The sequence below is a fragment of the Canis lupus genome, chromosome 25 (genome assembly GCF_011100685.1).
Source record: "Canis lupus familiaris isolate Mischka breed German Shepherd chromosome 25, alternate assembly UU_Cfam_GSD_1.0, whole genome shotgun sequence".
In the NCBI taxonomy this organism is placed as follows: Eukaryota; Metazoa; Chordata; class Mammalia; order Carnivora; family Canidae; genus Canis; species Canis lupus.
In genome coordinates this window covers 28,084,798-28,103,740 of record NC_049246.1, presented here as the reverse complement: position 1 = coordinate 28,103,740, position 18,943 = coordinate 28,084,798, and the positions used below count along the sequence as shown (strand labels likewise).

General features: G+C 40.8%; 1 protein-coding gene across 6 annotated transcripts in view; it reads left to right on the top strand.

Annotated features, from left to right (window-relative positions):
- MSRA (methionine sulfoxide reductase A) overlaps positions 1–18,943 on the top strand; it is a 433,724-nt gene that overhangs the window by 101,044 nt on the left and 313,737 nt on the right. The window lies entirely within an intron of this gene.

The window sequence follows — 18,943 nt, the reverse complement described above, 5'->3', positions numbered from 1 at the left end:
GAGGGAGGGAGGTGGGCTTTATCATACAGAGTCTCAGAGGTCATGTTGCAAGATTTGTGCTTCTACCAGCCAAAAAGAACCATTGTTAAGTTTTAAAGTAGGGGCTTGGCACATTTAGACTTTTAAAAAAAGGCTGCTCACAGACAGTTTGAGGATGGTTTCTGGAAGTTAGGATGCCAGTGGAGGTTATCTGAGGTTATCAGGGAAGAGACAGAGTGGCCCCCATCTATGCCAATGGGGAGTGGTTGCAGTGAGAATGGAAAGTTAGGGACGATGGAGGGGATGCCCAGGAAGCAGAAGTGAGGCCCAATGACTGTCTGGACACGGGGCTAGCAAGAGAGGAGCTGAAGCATTTTTCTAGACTGTGTTTTGTGAAGGACAGGGGAGTGAGACCAGATGAGGAGTGGAGAGATGCAGAGAAGGGCAGCTGTGCAAGAAATGATGTGTAGTTTTGCATATGCTGGACTAAGCGACCATTAGCCCATCCACAAGCAGATGTCTGGCAAAGAGTTGGAAATATGGCTGTAGATTCCAGAAAAGAGGCAGGTCACAGAGCTTTGGGAGTCTGCAGACAGAAGCTTTGTACGATCTGTTTCTACAAAGGCTCACTCACCTGGCTGTTGGCAGGAGGGCCCAGACCCTCATGATGTGGGTCTCACTGTTGGCTGCCCATGTATTCTTACATCATGGCAGGTAACTCCCCTGGAGTTAGGTACCCAAAACTGAGCAAGTGAGAGGGTGAGACAGAAGTCAGTATCTTTTGTGACCTAGCCTGGGAAGTGGCATCTCATCTCTTCTGCAGGATGCTCTCCATTATGCAGAGCAGGGTGATACAGGGTTAGAGGGGGAACGCATGAGGTCGTGAGAACCTGGGCCTACTGGAGGGCATTCTGGAGACTGGTCACCACACTCTGATTCCTGGCACTACAGAAGATTAAAGAACAAACAAACAAAACAGTGTGGTTGGTCACTGACGCCAGAGCTTCTGCAAAGGGAAGGGCCATCAGATGCAAGGCCAATACGAGCTCAAGTGCACGGAAGCATGTGTTGCAGTGAATGGAAGCATGCGCTCCCTGGTAGATTTGCTCATTCACTCAGCATGTGAGGGCACCCCTGTGTGTCAGAGGCGGGGAAACAAAAGAAACAAGACCCCGAATCTCTGGACTGTCCTTTGTGGGAGTTTGCTGTCCCCTGACTCTGAGGGGGTGGGGCAGAGATTCCTAGACCTCAACAGTTGTCCCCAGTGCCATTCCATGGTGCAGAGCTCCAAAGGGAGGTTATATAACTTCTGAGGGACTGGAAAAGGAAGTAAATTTTTTCATCATCTGAAGCCTTGCTGCCAGTGCCCATCCATCTTGGCATATTGCCAGGTGACTTCACTAAGGACACTGCCACAGAGGCTACCAAGAAGGGCTGCACGAGTGATCCCAGGCCAACATCACATCTAAGCCCAGGTAAGCCACAAACGAAGGTGGGAGTGGATGGAAAGGAATCTTTTCAGCTCGGCAGCATATTGTTTTCATGAGGAGGAAAGGGGAAGTCTTTTTTCGAATAAGGATTACAGATAATATTCTATTTCTGGGAACACAGGGATGAGATGAAGCTTCTTAAATAGTGTGGCTTCTGATCCGTTTAAAAAAATGTGTTAAAATTTATTCCCTAAAGAAATTCACCCTATTTTAACTTTGGGGCTGGGGCTGAAGCGTTTTTTTCTGAAATGGAAAAATGTTACTTTTAAAATTAAGAATAGGAACTTAATTGTATTTTAAAAATAACGAGTTCTAGATCTTTAGTTTGATTATAATTTGGTAAGATGAGGAGAGGTAATCACGGAAAAGCTCAAGTGGAGAAGCTGAAGTCTGAAGACTGAGTCTCAGGGAGAGGACGCTTCATGCGTGAGGAGGGAGGGAGCAGGTGATCCCAGAGTGCATTTGCTGGTGGTAAATTGTTTATACCAACTTCTGTCCTGCTTGGTCTAGACCCCCAGGGCTCCTTTAGTGCCCCTGCTGCATGAAAGGAGGTCTCACCTTAGCTGCAACATCAACATGTCTATAATACTTGCTACTTTCCTTTTTTTTTTTTTTTTTTTTAAACTAAGAGGAAGCCTTGGGTAGGCTCAAATTTTGACATTGTTTGGTTTTCGTTGTATTTATTATATAGCTACCTTCTGTTTGTGGACAGTGATACTTGGCTTTCCATTTATGATGGTAGTGTGGAGTTCTCTTTGGAAAATAAATGGATATACATCTTAACAGTGGTTTACATGAAAGATAATATGTAACTCATATTAAAGGTGGCAAAAATCATGAAGGTGGTAGTGAAATGACTAACAATTAGGAAATGATCCATGGGGCATGTTAGTTTGGCTTTGATTTATTTAGTCAAAAACTGGTTGTGTTAGCCATCTTGGGCTTTTGTAGGAAAGTAACACAGACTGAGCAGCTTAAACAACAGACATTAATTCCTGTCTGTTCTGGAGGCTGGAAAGTCTGAGATGAAGGGGCTGGCATGGTCTGATTCCTGGTAAGGGCCCTTTTCTGGTTCACAGATGACTGGCTTCTCTGTGTGGTCCTCACATGGTGAGAGAGCTCTGGTCTCTTCCTCTTCTTGAAAGAATGCTAATTGCATTTTGGGGACCCCACCCACATGACTTCATCTAAACCTAATCACCTCCTAAAGCCGTACCAATAAAGACCATCACATTGGGGGCCAGGACTTCAACATGTGATTTTTTTGTGAGGGGAATACAAACCTTGAGGGCATAGCATGGGTGTTGTGATATCTTAGTGTCATGGGAAATGGGGGTGCTGGGGTTGGCATCCTCACATCTTGAGTGTGTGGCTACTGACAGATCATTCAGCTCAGTCTCCACATCTCTAAGGTGGGTTTGTGACATCTGTTCCTCTTCCTTCACGGGGGTCAGGGGAGCCCCAAATGAGATAATATTTGTGCAGTTTGTGTCCTTTAGGACTGGGAAAATGACCCTCTGTTAAACTGACTTTTCATTATGCCAGGTGACAAATGCATAAGCCATTTTATGTTTTTATAGAAGTTTGGGAAATATTTAAGAATACACTGTAGAATAAGATCCAAGTGTTACAGTGTAGTTTTGTCTTCTTGATATTAAGATGATAATACTGATATCTAGGACTAACTCATTTTTATGTAAATGAAGAAAGAGTTATCACCTTCTCTCCCCTCTGCCGGCCCCCAACTTAACTTTTTCTCCAGTTTCCTTAGCAGTCTGGCCAGTCATGTCCCCTTATTCTCCAGTCTTAAGTTTATTAGGAATTTGCTCATGCTTGTTCATTCATTTTATTTTTCTCTTGTGAAAACAGTGGGTTCTGGATTGGGGAGTGTGTCTTTAAAATATATGTTATGTGTAGCTGTGGCCAGAGAGGGCAGGTTGCCCCTTCCTATGCTCTGGGGAGGGTGAGGCATTAGACTGGCTCAAATTTGTTAAACGAGTTACCTCTTTCTTCCACCACCACTGTCTTTGGAGTTCCCACTCTGTGTCGAGTGACAGGAGAAATGAAGGCAGAGAGTAAGACCCAGAAGGGCAAGCACAGGGTCTTTTCTCTGAGAGCATCTGGCCACCCTTTGGCAGATATAAGAACAGCCTCCCCTGTGCCCGCAAGTTAGGGAAGCCCTAGGTCACTACATTTTCCAGGACATACCAGTGTTTCTGGACCCTTGTGGGTAAAGGAGACACCTTGGTCTAGAATGGCAATTTTGTTGATAGGCAGGATTTATTTTTTTAGTTCTTTTTTTAAAAGTTTATTTATTTTTAAAATTTTATTTAAATTCAATTAATTAACATATAATGTATTATTTGTTTCAGAGGGAGAGGTCTGTGAGTCATCAGTCTTATATAACACCCAGTGCTCATTCCATCACGTGCCCTTATTAATGCCCATCACCCAGTTACCCCCTCTACCACCCTCCTCCCCTCCAGCACCCCTCAGTCTGTTCCCTATGATTAAGAATCTCTTATAAAAAAAAAAAAAAAAACCTCTTATGGTTTGTCTCTCTCTCTGATTTCGTCTTGTTTTATTTTTTCCTTTCTTCCCCCATGATCTTCTGTTTTGTTTCTTAAATTCCACATATGTGTGAGATCGGATGATAATAGGCAAGATTTTAAAAACAAGCCCATATTATTGATGATGACTTCTTATGAATTGGCACTATTTATTTATTTATTTATTTATTTATTTATTTATTTATTTATGTAGGGAGGCAGTTTTAAAAAAAACACTGAGGTTTTTGCAGTCTTTCTCTGTCAGTTTACAAATATAGCGACACTCAGTCTGTTGGTAAGTGCTGTGATTTCCTAGTGGATGTTGTTAAACCACTCTGGGAGGCTTTACCTTTCTTAGATTATGATTTCTCTGTTGGATTGGGGGAAAGAGTGCCCTAATGATACAGGAATGCTTTAATAAAAAGGTTCACTTAAATACGGAGGGAATGCCTAGAGCTGAGTAAAAATGCAGAAAAGCTCTCTCAGTGAGTAATCTGCCAAAAAGGAAAAATGGAGCTTGGTGTGGTTTTTAGAATGTCCTTTGTCCTTCTGGCTTCTCAGAGCTCTTTTCAGATGAAGGAAGTGGCTGATACAGAGATGTTGCTAATTACTTCTGTGAAGGAAGTGAAACAGTGCGACCAGCCCAGAGCAAAGACCAGAGCAACTTTAGAGAGAAAACCAGTCTGTCATATTTGTACAAATATGTGCACTTCAATGATAATTACCATAGTCATTGTTTACTATTGCTACACTATATTAATTATCTATTCAATGATAATTAAATACATAATTCTAAACACCATCCCCAAACAAATTACCTTTTATCAATTGAAACAAACCAATTAAAAATTTCAAAATGCAACCATGTAATCAACAGCTTAATACATGTTAATTATGACCAAAATTTCAATTAATGTGTTAATATATGACCTCAAATCTCCAGAAACAAACAATGAAAAAAGCAGCCTCACATAGCAATTATGGCCTCATTTGATTGACAGATATCTGTGAGTATGTTTTTGTGTCTGACTTGGTAATTTGACTTATATCAAAAAAGCTGGCCTATTCCTCTGCTGTTCTGAAGTCGCTGCATGAAAAGCACACAGGGTTTTGAAACAGGGTTTTGAAAGCTCTCTTCTCTTCAGCTCCTGCATTGTCTCTTTCCTGCACTTGTATTTCTTTAGTGCATTGTTTCTTTAGTGCATCCCAGGAGCCTGTAGGGTGGTTAGCAGAGACTGTGATCCCTTCATTTTATGGATGGGTAAGGTGCGGAACCGGCAGGTTCATGCAGCATTCTGAACACAATGGTGGAGGTGATTTCAGGGAGTGCAAAGCAGCATGTACGTGGATGTGTTTGGAGGGCAGAGTGGATAAGACATGGTTGTAATCCATCACATAATATTTGTTCCGGGTGAGGGCCATAATAAGGAAGATTAGAGCAGGAAGGAATCATGCCTAGGGGTGTCAGGAAGGGCCTCTTGGTGGCTTGATGGATGGAAAGGACTTAGATTGGAAGAGATTGGGGGTGGACAACATTCTAGCAGAAGGAAGGGATTAGAGTTTTTGCATGGAGTCAGGATACAAGTTTGTCTAGAACTTAGAGTTGTTGGAGACGAGCAATGGTGAGATAAGTTAGATTGGGAAGATGAATCTATGAATCTTATTTTTAACTCTGCATGTGCTGCTTGGTAAGAAGACTGTGTTTAACCTGAAGTCAAGGATGAGGTCATTTACAAGGTTACCTGGCCTTTTTATCTGACTTAAAATTTGCAGCATAACTTCACATGTTGGTGTCCCATCACTTGACCCTTATTTCCTTGGTGTCTTATGATCAGTTCATTGTAGGGACTTTGTTTATTCAAAATAGAATGGGGGGTGCTTCTAAAGTAGTTCTTTAAAATTTTTTTTAAAAATATATATTTATTTTGAGAGAGAGAAAGAGTAGGGGAAGGGGCAGAGGGAGAGGGAGAGAAGCAGACTCCTTGCTGAGAATGGACTCACCTCCTCCTTCCTCCCTGACATGGGACTTGATCCCAGGACATTTATGTCATCACCTGACCCAAAAATCAAGAGTTGGATGCTTAACCAACTGAGCCACCCAGGCACCCCTTAAATTCTTTTTTAAGTAAACTCTGTGATCAATGTTGGGCTCAAACTCATGACTCTGAGATTAAGAGTTGCATGCTCTACCAACTAAGCCAGCCAGGCACCCCTAAAATAGTTCTTCTAAAAAAATGTACATATCACTACTCTGAAACATGGCTAACTTAACTGCCCTGGCAGTTATTATGTGCTGGTAAGTTGTGAGCATATTTTTTGTGTGTTGAAGTAGAAATCCCCTTGAAAATTCAGCAAATTGGACTTCAGTTTGGAAAGGATAGATGAAGAATAGAAGTCTCTGTGTGTAAATAAATGTGTATATGTGTATATATAAAAACACGATAATACATACACACATATAAACACATATGCATATGTATGTGTATATAAATAAATAAAATTGGATTGAGTCATAAAAGTATAAATATATCAAATGTAAAATCTATTAGAGAAGGAGATTGTTTTTATGACTCAGAAGGGAGGTGTAATAAAGAGGTATTTTTAAGACCAAGAACTAGTGTGTGTCAATTTCTTTTTGCCCAAGTCCTCATCTTCTTGACAGAAAGATGAGTCACTGGATTTGAATCATAAGGCTGTAAAGAATCCTGGGGCAAACTTATTTTAGGCTGGATACTTAGAAACATTGGTGAAATCAATGATTAGGTATCTGGGTGGGTTGGGGAATCATCAAAACAAATATTTCTCTTCAATTTTTTAGAATCTGTGGGTCTCCTGCTGAGTACAGAAGTGTGTTTTTAAAAAACATCACAAAAGGATAAGTTCTCTATAATCCAGTTATATGATGAGGTACCTAGAGTAGTTAAATTCACAGAGACAAGAAGTAGAATGGTGGCTGCTAGGGGCTGGGGGGAGGAGGAATGGAGAGTTTATGTTTACTGGGGACAGACTTTTAGTTTGGAAAGATGAGAAAATTCTGGAGATGGGTGGCGCTGATGGTTGCACAACCATGGAGGTGTATTTAATGCTGCTGCACTGCACTCTGCAGAATGGTTAAAGTGGTAGATTTCATGTTGTGTGTATTTTACCACAATTTAAAAAAACGAATGGATGATTTTATTCAGAATGTGGGAAAATGGAAACCTGAGAAATTGGCATGGCTAGACTGTTGTTGCCTGGTATGGAAGCACTGATAAGCCATGAGGTGAGGCAAGAAGGCAATGGAGCTTTCTTCCAATGAAATTGTTCTTTCTACCATGTCTTCTGCCTTCATTTCCCTCCTAATAACTAATCTCGTCTTTCTTACTTACCTACTGTGTACATTTCCCCTGTCACTTCTCCATTCACTCAGTCTATTTTTACCCTCTCACCTTTGCTCTTCTTTACCCTTGGAGAATGCTCACACCAGCATCTTTCTTCTGCTCCAGTCTTTTAGTCTCTTTTTCTCTTCTTAAGGCATAAGATCAACAATATGGGTAGAGATCTAGTGATGACTCTTCTTGGCTGAAAGGTAGGAGTCTGATGTTGTCGCTTCCCACAGCGACAGCAGTCAATAGCACAAGGGGGGATGTTGCTGACCATGAGAAAGGCACATTAATGCTTTGGCTGCTTTTCCCATAATGAAGAGTGTGCTATGGTGTTCCTAAATATACTTCTGGAAAAAGCAAGTGAAACAGATGTAGAAAAAATTGGAGAAAGAGGACATAAAATTAGTTTTGAATCTTTTTTTTTAAATTTTTTATTGGTGTTCAATTTACTAACATACAGAATAACCCCCAGTGCCCGTCACCCATTCACTCTCACCCCCCGCCCTCCTCCCCTTCTACCACCCCTAGTTCGTTTCCCAGAGTTAGCAGTCTTTACGTTCTGTCTCCCTTTCTGATATTTCCCACACATTTCTTCTCCCTTCCCTTATATTCCCTTTCACTATTATTTATATTCCCCAAATGAATGAGAACATATAATGTTTGTCCTTCTCTGACTGACTTACTTCACTCAGCATAATACCCTCCAGTTCCATCCACGTTGAAGCAAATGGTGGGTATTTGTCATTTCTAATAGCTGAGTAATATTCCACAACTATTGGGACTTCATCAAGATAAGAAGCTTTTGCACAGCAAAGGATACAGTCAACAAAACTAAAAGACAACCTACAGAATGGGAGAAGATATTTGCAAATGACATATCAGATAAAGGGCTAGTTTCCAAGATCTAGTTTTGAATCTTGTAGTCTCAGTTTCAATCTAAAATTCATTTTATTTAAGGATCAAGGTTTTAGGATGCTTCTTGTTGACTTCATTAATTACAAATTATTGAGATGTTTAACATCTAGAAAGAAACACAACAGTGGTATTTTGGCCATTTTCCTATGGGTGGTCAATGTCTTATAGTCTAAGTCAGAATCACTGAGTCTGTACTTTCAGAGATAGTGAGGAGAGGAAATACTAGTTTGGGATCCTCAACATAATGTAGGCTTCATCTGTTGAAAGTAGACTGCAAGGGGTAAAGCCTGATCTTCTTGATGGGTGAGAAACAGTCAAAACAAATTTACTAATTAAATTTCTATGGGTGGGGACACTTGCTTTCAAATCTTGCAGAAGAGTAGCCATCTTACCAAGGTTAGAGTAGATGTGACCATCCAATTAAAAGAACTAGCTAATAAGATACTACTAAAATATGCTTCAATAAAATGTAAGCCTTCAAGGCCATATTTATGTTTTATAGAAATAAATTCCATTTTAAATAGAACAATTCACTTATTTCGTGTGAAATAATGTTAAAGCATGGGTCAGACCTATTAATTGTTGGAAGGTTATCTTAAGAAAATTACTTATGTGTTGAAAAAGATTTTAATTTTTTTTCTTGGAAATAGTGATCTATTGTTTCTATGGAAATTGGGACCATGGTCTTTAAATGCTCTGCAATGTTGATTCACAAAAGCTTAACATCTATTTAAATACCACAGGTACTGTAAAGCTTAGTGTGAAGGCTAATTTTAATAGAGTTTGATTCTTATATGTATATGTACTGGTATTATCTTAAATTCACATTTTGAGAGAGCAAGCTAATTTTATGATTAACAGAATCATTAAAAAGATCTTTTTATTCTAAGCTTGCCAAAGGGTCCTGTATTTAAAAAATCATACCCACACTGGATTTGGTCTAATGACAAAAGGAAATATAAAGAAACATTGAAGTTTCTTTTTCTTTTCCTTTTTTTTTTTTTTTTTTTTTTTTTAAGTAGACTTGTGTTGATAGAGATATTGGTGATGAAATTCAGAATGTATTTTGTTCCCATTTAAGAGAGAGCAGGGGCGCTTGGGTGGTGTAGTCAGTTAAAGCATCCTGCTCTTGGTTTTGATTCAGGTTGTGATCTCAGGGATGTGACCTCAGGATCATGAGATCGAGCCCCTTTTTGAGGCCCACATCAAGCTCTATATTGGGCTGTGTGCTCAGCAGGGAGTCTGCTTAAAATTCCCTCTCCCTCTTTTCCCCCACCCCGCACAACTCTCTCTCTAAAATAAATCTTTAAAAAGAAAAGAGAACAAATGAGTAGATTTAATGATGTGTTGAGATCAGAGTTTATACTATGGATGAAGGAGGGACACAAATATGGAAAAGGGGGAATGTAAGGAAGAATCTCATAGTATTAGTTTTGAGTCAAAAATATCAGTATGAGTTGATGTTATACACACACAGAGACTAGTTGTAATTACTGTAAGAGACTAGAAGCCATGTCATGCCACTACTAACGAGCATCTCTAATGCCCAGATCTTGATTTCTAGATTCCATATTCCAATGAAAGAAACCACTGGAGGAATTAAGCCTGAGATATTTGGTTTTGCCTGAAGCAAGGAAGTGCTGGCAGACTGATGAGGTCGAGTCAAGGGACCAACTGAGAGGGACTTTCACTGGCCAAACTTGGAACCATTGCAGCATCAAGCAGAACTTTGATGATCATGGTTATAGCATATTAAATTTTAAAAAACTTATGAGTCCACAGTGATGAGGGAGAGTCAAGAAGGTGGAAGTAGGGAGAAGTTCTGCAGAGATGAAGGTTAGGTAACAAATGAACAAGGAATTATGGAGTTAAAAAATCATCAGTTTGTAATACCAGTGTAATCATGGACTCAGGATGGATGCTAAAACCATTGGGAGAAAGATTGTTGATGGTGAAGAACAATGTTCTCATGTTCTCCAGGTATCACTCCACAGATTGTTTAAGAGAAGGAAATGTTGGGTGTCAACACATTAACCAAATGGTCAAGGTTGGCATCCCAAAAAGTGAGAGTCCTGATATGATGGAGGGGGGGGGTCCCTGACTTCCACAAGATTGGTCCTGACTCCTTAAGTGATTTAATGTCATAAAGAAGAGAGAGAAATGCATATACTGTTTCAGATTAGGGGAGCGTCAGGAGAAATAACAGCCAACTGCAATGAATGGAACTTGGTTGGATTCTGGATCAAAACAAAAAAACAAAGAAAATAAAGGGCATTTGTGAAACAAGTGCAGAAATTTGAGTATGGGCTTTATGTTGGGTGATAATATTGAATTAATATTCATTTTTAAAAAAGGCATGCTTAAATAGGAGACGATCCTTGTTCTTCATTTATTTTTCAGAAGTTCCTTTTCCTTGATGGAATTATTGCTAAAGTAATTTTATGATGTCTTAAGTCCACTTTTGTATAGTGAAAGGGCAAACTTTTGTATTTATACATGTGTGTGCATGTGAGAGAGTGAGAGAGATTTGCCAAGCTGCTAATAGTTGATGAACCTGGGTGAGGAGTATATAAGCGTTCAGTATACTATTGTTTTAACATTTCTGTAGGTTTGAAATTTTTCAAAATGAAAAAATTACAAGTAGGTAAAAAAGATAACCCATTAGTCTTTTTTTTCCCCACACAGAAACATAAGATATGATGCTAGCATAGGGTCTGGGAAATAGTTTCCAACAGGACTAGTATATTCTTTCTCTACTCCCCTTCACCATGGAAAATGTGAATGCTGATGCATTTCTATTGAATAGTGGTAAGGGGGTGGAATTTTCTAGTAATACAGTTGTACTTATTTTCCTCTGGTTCTGTATTAGTCAACTTAGTTCTTTATAAAATTGGGAGATTTTTTATATGTTAGATCAAATTCATGTTTCCCAGTGAATTCTGGTAACAAAGGAATTACTAAGAATGCTCTCATTTATGGAATGCCTCCTCTCTGCTTGAAGATGTGCTATTTTTTGTTTGTTTGTTTTTGTTTTTGTTTTTTTACTGTAATTGTCTCCATCCTCCATTGTCTCCATGTTATGATGAGCAAACAGGCTCCACATGATCAGTGCCTTTCACAAGGTCATGTGGTGAATAAGGTGTCAATTTGAGATTTAAATCCAATTCTGTCTGACTCTGGTGTTTTTACATATTCATCTTGCAACATCAGGCTGCTGGTACCTGAAAGTCAGTGGTTTCAAATAGTTTCCAAAGTGATGACGTTTTTTTGAGAAAATTCATGGTCGTAAAGATCAAGTTAATACTTCGAATTGTGTGGTACTTGAGTTTAAGTAAGGGGACAATGGAAATGGAGTTGTACCGTGATTAAGCAGTCCTGGCACCAGGGGGCGCCTGGGTGGCTCAGTCTGTTGAACATCTGATTCCTGGTTTCAGCTGGGATTGTGATCTCAGGACTGTGGGATCCAGCCCCATCTGGAGTGCTGCATTGGGCTCCACACTCAGCAGGGAGTCTGCTTGAGATTACCTCCCTCTGCGCCTCACCCCATGAGTGTGTGTACTCTCTCAATAAATAAATAAATCTTAAAAAAAAAAAAAAAAAAAAAGCATTCCTGGCACTCGTTCCAGTTCTGTCCCTGTCTAGCAGTGTGATATGGAGGCCTTAGTCTTCTTGGATATATGTAATCACTGGTTGGCCTAGTTGATATCTCTGTTGACTTGAGGAATTAAAATAGCATGATACTTGCAAAGATTTCTAAAAAAAAATCACTGTGGCTGAAATAAGGCTTAGAGGTGAGGCTGATGAAGAAGGTTTGGGAGTATGCAGTGGTGGGAGATGGCTGCAGAGAGACGCAGGGCTCAGGTGTTAGGGGTCTGGAAGCCATCTCTTAGAGTTCCAAGTAATTATAGGTCAAATGATGGTTCTGGTAGGTTTTTTTTTTTTTCACTCCAAAAATTTAATAGTCATTCTTTAATATCATTAAATATTAGAGTCAAATTTTCCTCACTTGTACTTTGTTCAAGTCAGGATCGAAAGAAGACCCATAGATTGCAATTGTTTGGTAACTCTCTCTTTCTTTCTCTCCCCCTTTCCTCTCTTTAATAACAGCTTTATTGAGATATAATTCATATATTTTACAGTATACATATATTTAAAATATACAATGCAATGCCACACAGTTGTGCAAACATCACCACAATCAATTTTAGAACATGTTGTGACCCCAAAAAGAAACCCTGTGCTTGTTAATAGTCAATTCCTCATTTCCTCTCAACTCACCCCTAGGCCTAGGCAAATACGAATCCATTTTCTGTCTCTGTGGATTTTCCGCTGGGGACATTTCATATAAATGAAGTGAAATCATATAATATGTGGTCTTTTGTCATCTTTCACTTAGCATAAGTTTTCAGGGCTCATCAATGTTGTAGCATATGTAAGTACTTTACTCCTTTTTATTGCTGAATAATATTCCATTGATGGACATTTGGGTTGGTTCTACTTTTTGTCTATTATGAATAATGCTGCTATGGTCATTTGCATACAAGTTTTTGTGTGGACGTTTGTTTTAATTTCTTTTGTGTATATCTAGGAATGGAATTGCTGGGTTATGTGGTAACTCTATGTTTCACATTTTGAGGAACTGCCAGCCTGTTTTCCTGCACCATTTTACAACCCCACCAGCATTGTGTTCCATCAGCAGAGGGGTCCAATTTCTCCACATCCTAACCAACGTTTATTATTATCCGTCTTTTTAATTTAGGCATCCTAGTGGGTGTGAGGTGATACCTCATGATACTTTTTTTTTTTTTTAGATTTTATTTATTTATGAGAGACACACACACAGAGGCAGAAATATAGGCAGAGGGAGAAGCAGGCTCCCTGTGGTGGAGCCTGATGTGGGACTCGATCCCAGGACCCTGGGATCATGACCTGAGCCAAAGGCAGACACTCAAACATTGAGCCACTCAGGTGTCCCCTTCATTATACTTTTGATTTGCGTTTCTCTGATGGCCCTTGGAGGGCGGTAGAGTGGCATTATCTGGTACAGATTTTACAATGATTACTCTTACTGCATTGTAGAAGATGGATTAGATGGGTACAGGAGATAAATAGGTGAAAGATGACAGTAGAGAGACAAAGGTAGTCGTAGTGAGGATGGTGAGACATAAAGGATCACAGGGGTAGCTAAGAAGTACAGTCTGTAGTAATTTGTGACTGATTGTATGTGGGGGTTGGGGAGTGCTTACAACTGGATTTCCTGTATGGGCAGCTGGGTTTAGGGGTTGATGCCATTCATTGACATAAGGGTCAGAGCAGGGTGGAGGGAAGAGTGATGTGTTTAGATTTGGATGGGTTAAGTCTGATGTGAAGTGCTTACTGTCAAGAGAAGACATTTGGAGAGATCTCTGGACTGTGGTGCATCTGCTATATGGTTAAGGAAGTACAAGGGGAACTACAGGTATAATACCCCTTTCCCATCCTCAAGGAGGGGAGATATGGAAAGGAAATCAAGACCTTCTCTGTGCCAGTCTCCAGTACTTGGTACGAGAGCACAGAGATGACAAGGACCCTGCCCTCAGGGTTCCATAGCATTCTAGTGGGAGGGAGAGGGAGTAGGAAGAGTGAAGGAGATAGGAGGAGAGGAGAGAGAGAGAAATATGGTATAGACAACACAGTATCTGTGAAAATCCACTCATTCAGTTAGTATTTATTGAGTATCTACTATGTTCCAGGTGCTGTTCTAGGCACTGGGGATCCAGCAGAGAACAAAGATAAAAAATTTTGTCATCATGGATTTTAAATTCATGTGGGGTTTCCAGACTACATATTATGTTAGAAGGTTATAAAACAAGGAAAACCTAAAATTATGAGGGGGTGGGAATGTGGTACAGTGACGTAGGGGATGGTGGTGATATAGTTTTAAGTAGAATGACCAGATACGAAGAGTCATTTGAGCAAAGATTTGAAGGTGGTAGGGGAGAGTGCCATGTAAATGTGTAGGAGAAGGACATTCTACACAGGGAATGAAGGTGCAGAGGTCCCAAGGCAGGATTGTGCCCAGAAAGTTCAAGGAACAGCTAAAGGTCATTGTAGCCAGAGTAGAGTGAGGGGAAGGTAGAGTAGTAGATGAGTTCAGGGAGAGGGGGCTTGAGGGGTTGGGTAGGGAAGAGGGGTAGGTGACAGATTATGTGAGTTATTGTGGGCCACTGTAAGGAGTTTGGCTTCTGCTCTGAGATAGGAATTTATTGGATTTGAATTAAGGGCTTGAAAGTATCACCCTGGCTATTGTACGGAGAGTTTATTGAGATGGAGATGGCGGAAGTAGAATCAGGGAGGCCAATTGGAGAGATTCGTGCAGTAATTCTGGTGAGAGACAGTGATGGCTTGGGCCAACATGACAAGTAGTGGTTGGATTCTGGATTCACTGTGAAGGTACAGTGACGGATTGGTTGTGGGCTTTGTGACCCAAGGGAGGAGTCAAGGATGACCCCTTGTTTGATAGCCTGAGCCAGGGGAAGGAGAGGGATGGCACTGAGAGAGGATGACCGCCCAGGAGAAGATTTGGGCAGAAGGTTTGCCCACTCCATTTGCCATGTCTAGTGCAGGTCTAAGTACAGATGCTGGGCCAGTTGGGGTGGCCTGAGCAATCAGACCACAGGGGTGAGGAGTTCCGGCAGATGCTTGAACCAGAGATCTAAATGTGGATCATGTTCCCACCCCTGCAGGCAGGGTCACAGAACCCATATTGATCATATTCCTTGTAGGAGAAGAGGGTTAGCAAGAGGACAAGCTCTGCATTTCTTTCCCTATATCTTCATAACCAAATCTGAGATGGTTCAGGTGGGATGCAGTGACCTCTAAACTCTCCAGGTCTCAGATGCAAGAATCAGGTGGGGCTGCAGACCCTTGGTCCTGAGGTGCATGTGGAAGGATCTTAACTCTCATTTCTGGAGCCTTGTGGTGCTTTTTCCATTTACCTTTTTTGAAAAATTCAGAGAAGTACATTTCTGGTTCTTGCTCCATATAGGATTCAGTAAAAGAACTCTAATTCCTTCAATTTATTGAAATTTGTTCCAGGATAACATCTCTGTCAAAGCTCTTTAGTAAAGCAGATTTGTATGTATGTGTGTGGTGGGGAAACTGGAGAGAGGTTGCCTCTTCTAAGGCAGAATTTGATTGGCATTGCCTCTTAAAATCGTTATTCCTGGCAAAAATCATCCTAACATGCTATTTGGATATAAAGAATGGGGGAACTGTATTCCATGAAAAGATACACTGGTAGAAAAGTGGCTCTGGCTACTTAACTAATTTTTTTTTTAGGAAATGCATTTGTAATTTTAGAATATTCTTAATGGACATTTCACTGGTAAATTTGACAAAAAATGCTTATAAAGTTTTACTTGGTTTTTCCCAGGAAGATACCGTTAGAACTTAAAGTCTTTTGAAACGCTTTAGAAACACTAGTCAGTATAATGCCTTGCAGGGTGTTAAAATCAAGTACTTGTCTTTGTGTTCTTTGCATTTTGTCAGTTGAAAATGTGCAGAAAAGTCCATCTGAAATTCTCTTTGGGCCACTTAATTCAGCTTCATTGCAGTGCAAGTAGGATAAAAATAATATCAAACAAACCTAACAGGTGAATTGAAATATGGATTTGGGGGTGAATCAGTGGCTCATCCTTAAAATATCTTTATTTTTCCATTTCATGAATTTAGCCTGAGGACCATTTTAGCTAAAACTCTAGACAATATATGTCCTCTGCTGGCTTGGTTAGAGAACATGGGCAAATAGATTTTAGTTTTTACAAATGTGAATCCAATAAGTCACTCAAATTCCAAATAAATAAATTTATAAATTCACTTATGTTCTAGAATAAATGGAAGTAATTATGACTGCATTAGTGCAGCATTAATTAACATTGCTAATTCTTTGTATGTAATTATGTCAAATACTAACACTAATAAAATGTAAATATCAAATGAATAAGAGAGGAGCCTCCCTCCTCTTTTTAACGCCACCACATTACAGCGTCACATTATGAACACACAATATCATCAAGCTTCCAGACACCTACTTTCTAAATACAGGCTGTATGAATTCTAATGAAAACATGAACTCTGTGGTATAAATCTCCTCTGCTGCCTGGTTCAATGAGGGGCTGCCCAACAAACCAATAATTCCATTCCTCAGAGTATTGCTGAGAATATTTATATAATTAAATATCATCTGTTTCCCCATTTAATTCCTGGTGGCTTTTTTTTCCCTGGCTGTTTTTGCTATTTCCTTGGATGGGAATGGCCCAATAACGTTGTGCAGCTCTGATGGATTATCTTCATTAGCTACTTGGGGTGATGAGTCCCTGAGTAATGCTGAATTTGATTTACCATGCACCAAAGCCGAATCTTACGTGGAAGTTCTAAGTGGGGCAGGTTTTATGCAGCTTTAAACTGGTTTGAAGAAGAGAAAAAAAAAAGTTCTTTTAGGAAATGATTTTGGGACACACAGAATCTTTTTTTGATAAAGAACGAAGAACATGATGTGCCGAAAAGAACACAGGACGCCTGGGTTCTGAATCTAGAGGTACTGCTGACTCTAGCGGCTGATTCTTCCGTCTTGGTTTCTGTATTCAGAAAGCAAGAGAACTGGAATGGCAGCTGTCCAAGGCCTCTTCCAGCAAGAACCAGGCTGGGAATTGACAGACCTGTGTGTGAGTCCTGCCATTGGGCTCATAGCACAGCTCCCAGGCAGGCCACCCACTATTTCAAGCCTCAGGTTCTGCAGTTTTAAAAGGGAACACACCACTCACTTGGTCCAGGGTGGCCGTGAAGATTAAGCAGGAAACTTGAGAGCAACTGCACAGAGTCTGGTTTCCAGCAGGTGATCATGGAACACTGGGTCCCTGCCCTTCCGTTCTATCTGAGAATCTAGAAGGCACAGAGAGTGCGACTTTGAAACAGGGTCTTAGGACTTTTGACATGAAGTGATTAAATACTAAAGTGACAGATTTGAGCCTGAGACAGAGAGGGGGTCTGCTACGGAACAATGCTTGAATTATTCCTATAGCTCTGAGCCAAAGCTCTTACTTATTTATATTTTTGGAAGGGGTGTTGGCAGAATTGAGGCTTTGGGGCTGTGGTGTGTGATCTTGAGTGCATCCTGCTATCATTTTGAGTATTCAAAACACCCACTGAGTGCCAACAATGCTTCTCCCTTAATTCACAAGTATTTGCTTTCTGTGAGTGCCCTGCTTCTGAAGGTGCTATGAAGTGCTTCCTGATGAGCTGGCGGTATGATAAACGGAGGGCCAGCCACCATGCAAGAGGGGAGGGCTGAGGGGCTTTTATTGCAGGGCTTGTCAAACTATGGCAAGGGGAAAATCTATAGCGTGATGGTTGGCCTAAAGAATCAAGTACAAGATAAGACAGACTAAGGGAACAATTTCCTTTTATATTCCCAGGCCTGGTTCCAGCAGTATTAGGCTCCCTTGTGGGTTCGGGATACATTGCGTATTCTAGCATGTGAATATATCTGTTCCTAACCCCAACACTTCCGTTGCTCTAGGAAGAGTTGCTTTCTGGGTGCTGCTGCCATTTCTTTGGCCCCAGGACATCCCCGCCCCCTATATTTCCATGGTTCTGTCCTGCTCTTCTTTCCTCAGAGACCTTGGAAAAGGGGAAGGAGAAGGAAGGCAGTTGCCTGGAGATGTGGGATTTGGAAGGTGGGGAGAGGTGGCCCAGGGGCTTCTAAAGAACATAAAAGAAGGGATACAGAATTCAGTAGTCCCCCCTTCTCTCAGTGAAGGGTACTTGTAAAAGGCAGTCGTGCAAGAGGCAAGAAAGGTCTCCAGAGTGCCTGATTGAGAATACATAGGCACACAGATACACCCATAAAGGAATGGTATTAATGATATGAGTAGCTTCTATTTATTACTGATTTCTGTGTTTTAGGCATTGTACTAAGGACTCTGTATACTCCATTTCATTTAATTCTCTTGACCTATAAAGTAGGTAGTAATATCATTCCCATTTGTAGATGGAGAGACTAGGGCTTGAGGAGGTTAGGTGGCTTGACCAAGGTCACCTAGGGAGGGGCACTAGGATTCTGAAGCAGGCATGATCAGAGCAGTCACACTTTAACCACAACTACGTCGTGTGCAGTGGGAGTTCACAAGGTATCATGGAGACTTAGACTTGGGGGGGCTGGTACTCTGAGACCCTAAGATGGATCCTTAGCTCTTACTTGACCTCTCCAAGGTAATCTGTTTTCTCTTTTGTAAAGCGGTACTCACCTTGTTGGGCTCTGTGAGAAGAAAACGAGGCCAGGTGAACGAAACTGCTGGGCATGCTGTTAAGAAGCCACAAATGTTTGTTCCATTTAAACTGTCACGAGGCTGATAGTCATTGACCATAGTTATAATCCTGCCATTTCCCTGGGGGACGGGGGCGGGGTACTCACGCACATGGAGTTGGAGAACAGAATTCCTATTTCGGTGCTATACTAGAAAGTCAGATTAAGCCAGCATGTATCCGGAAGTTGGAAGGATAAGTGTGAAATCAGTATGGTGTTGGGTAGAGACAGAATGCTCTGGCATCCTAGTGTGCTCTGAAATCAAAGGACTATGTACAGGATGGGTAATGTGGGAGCCAC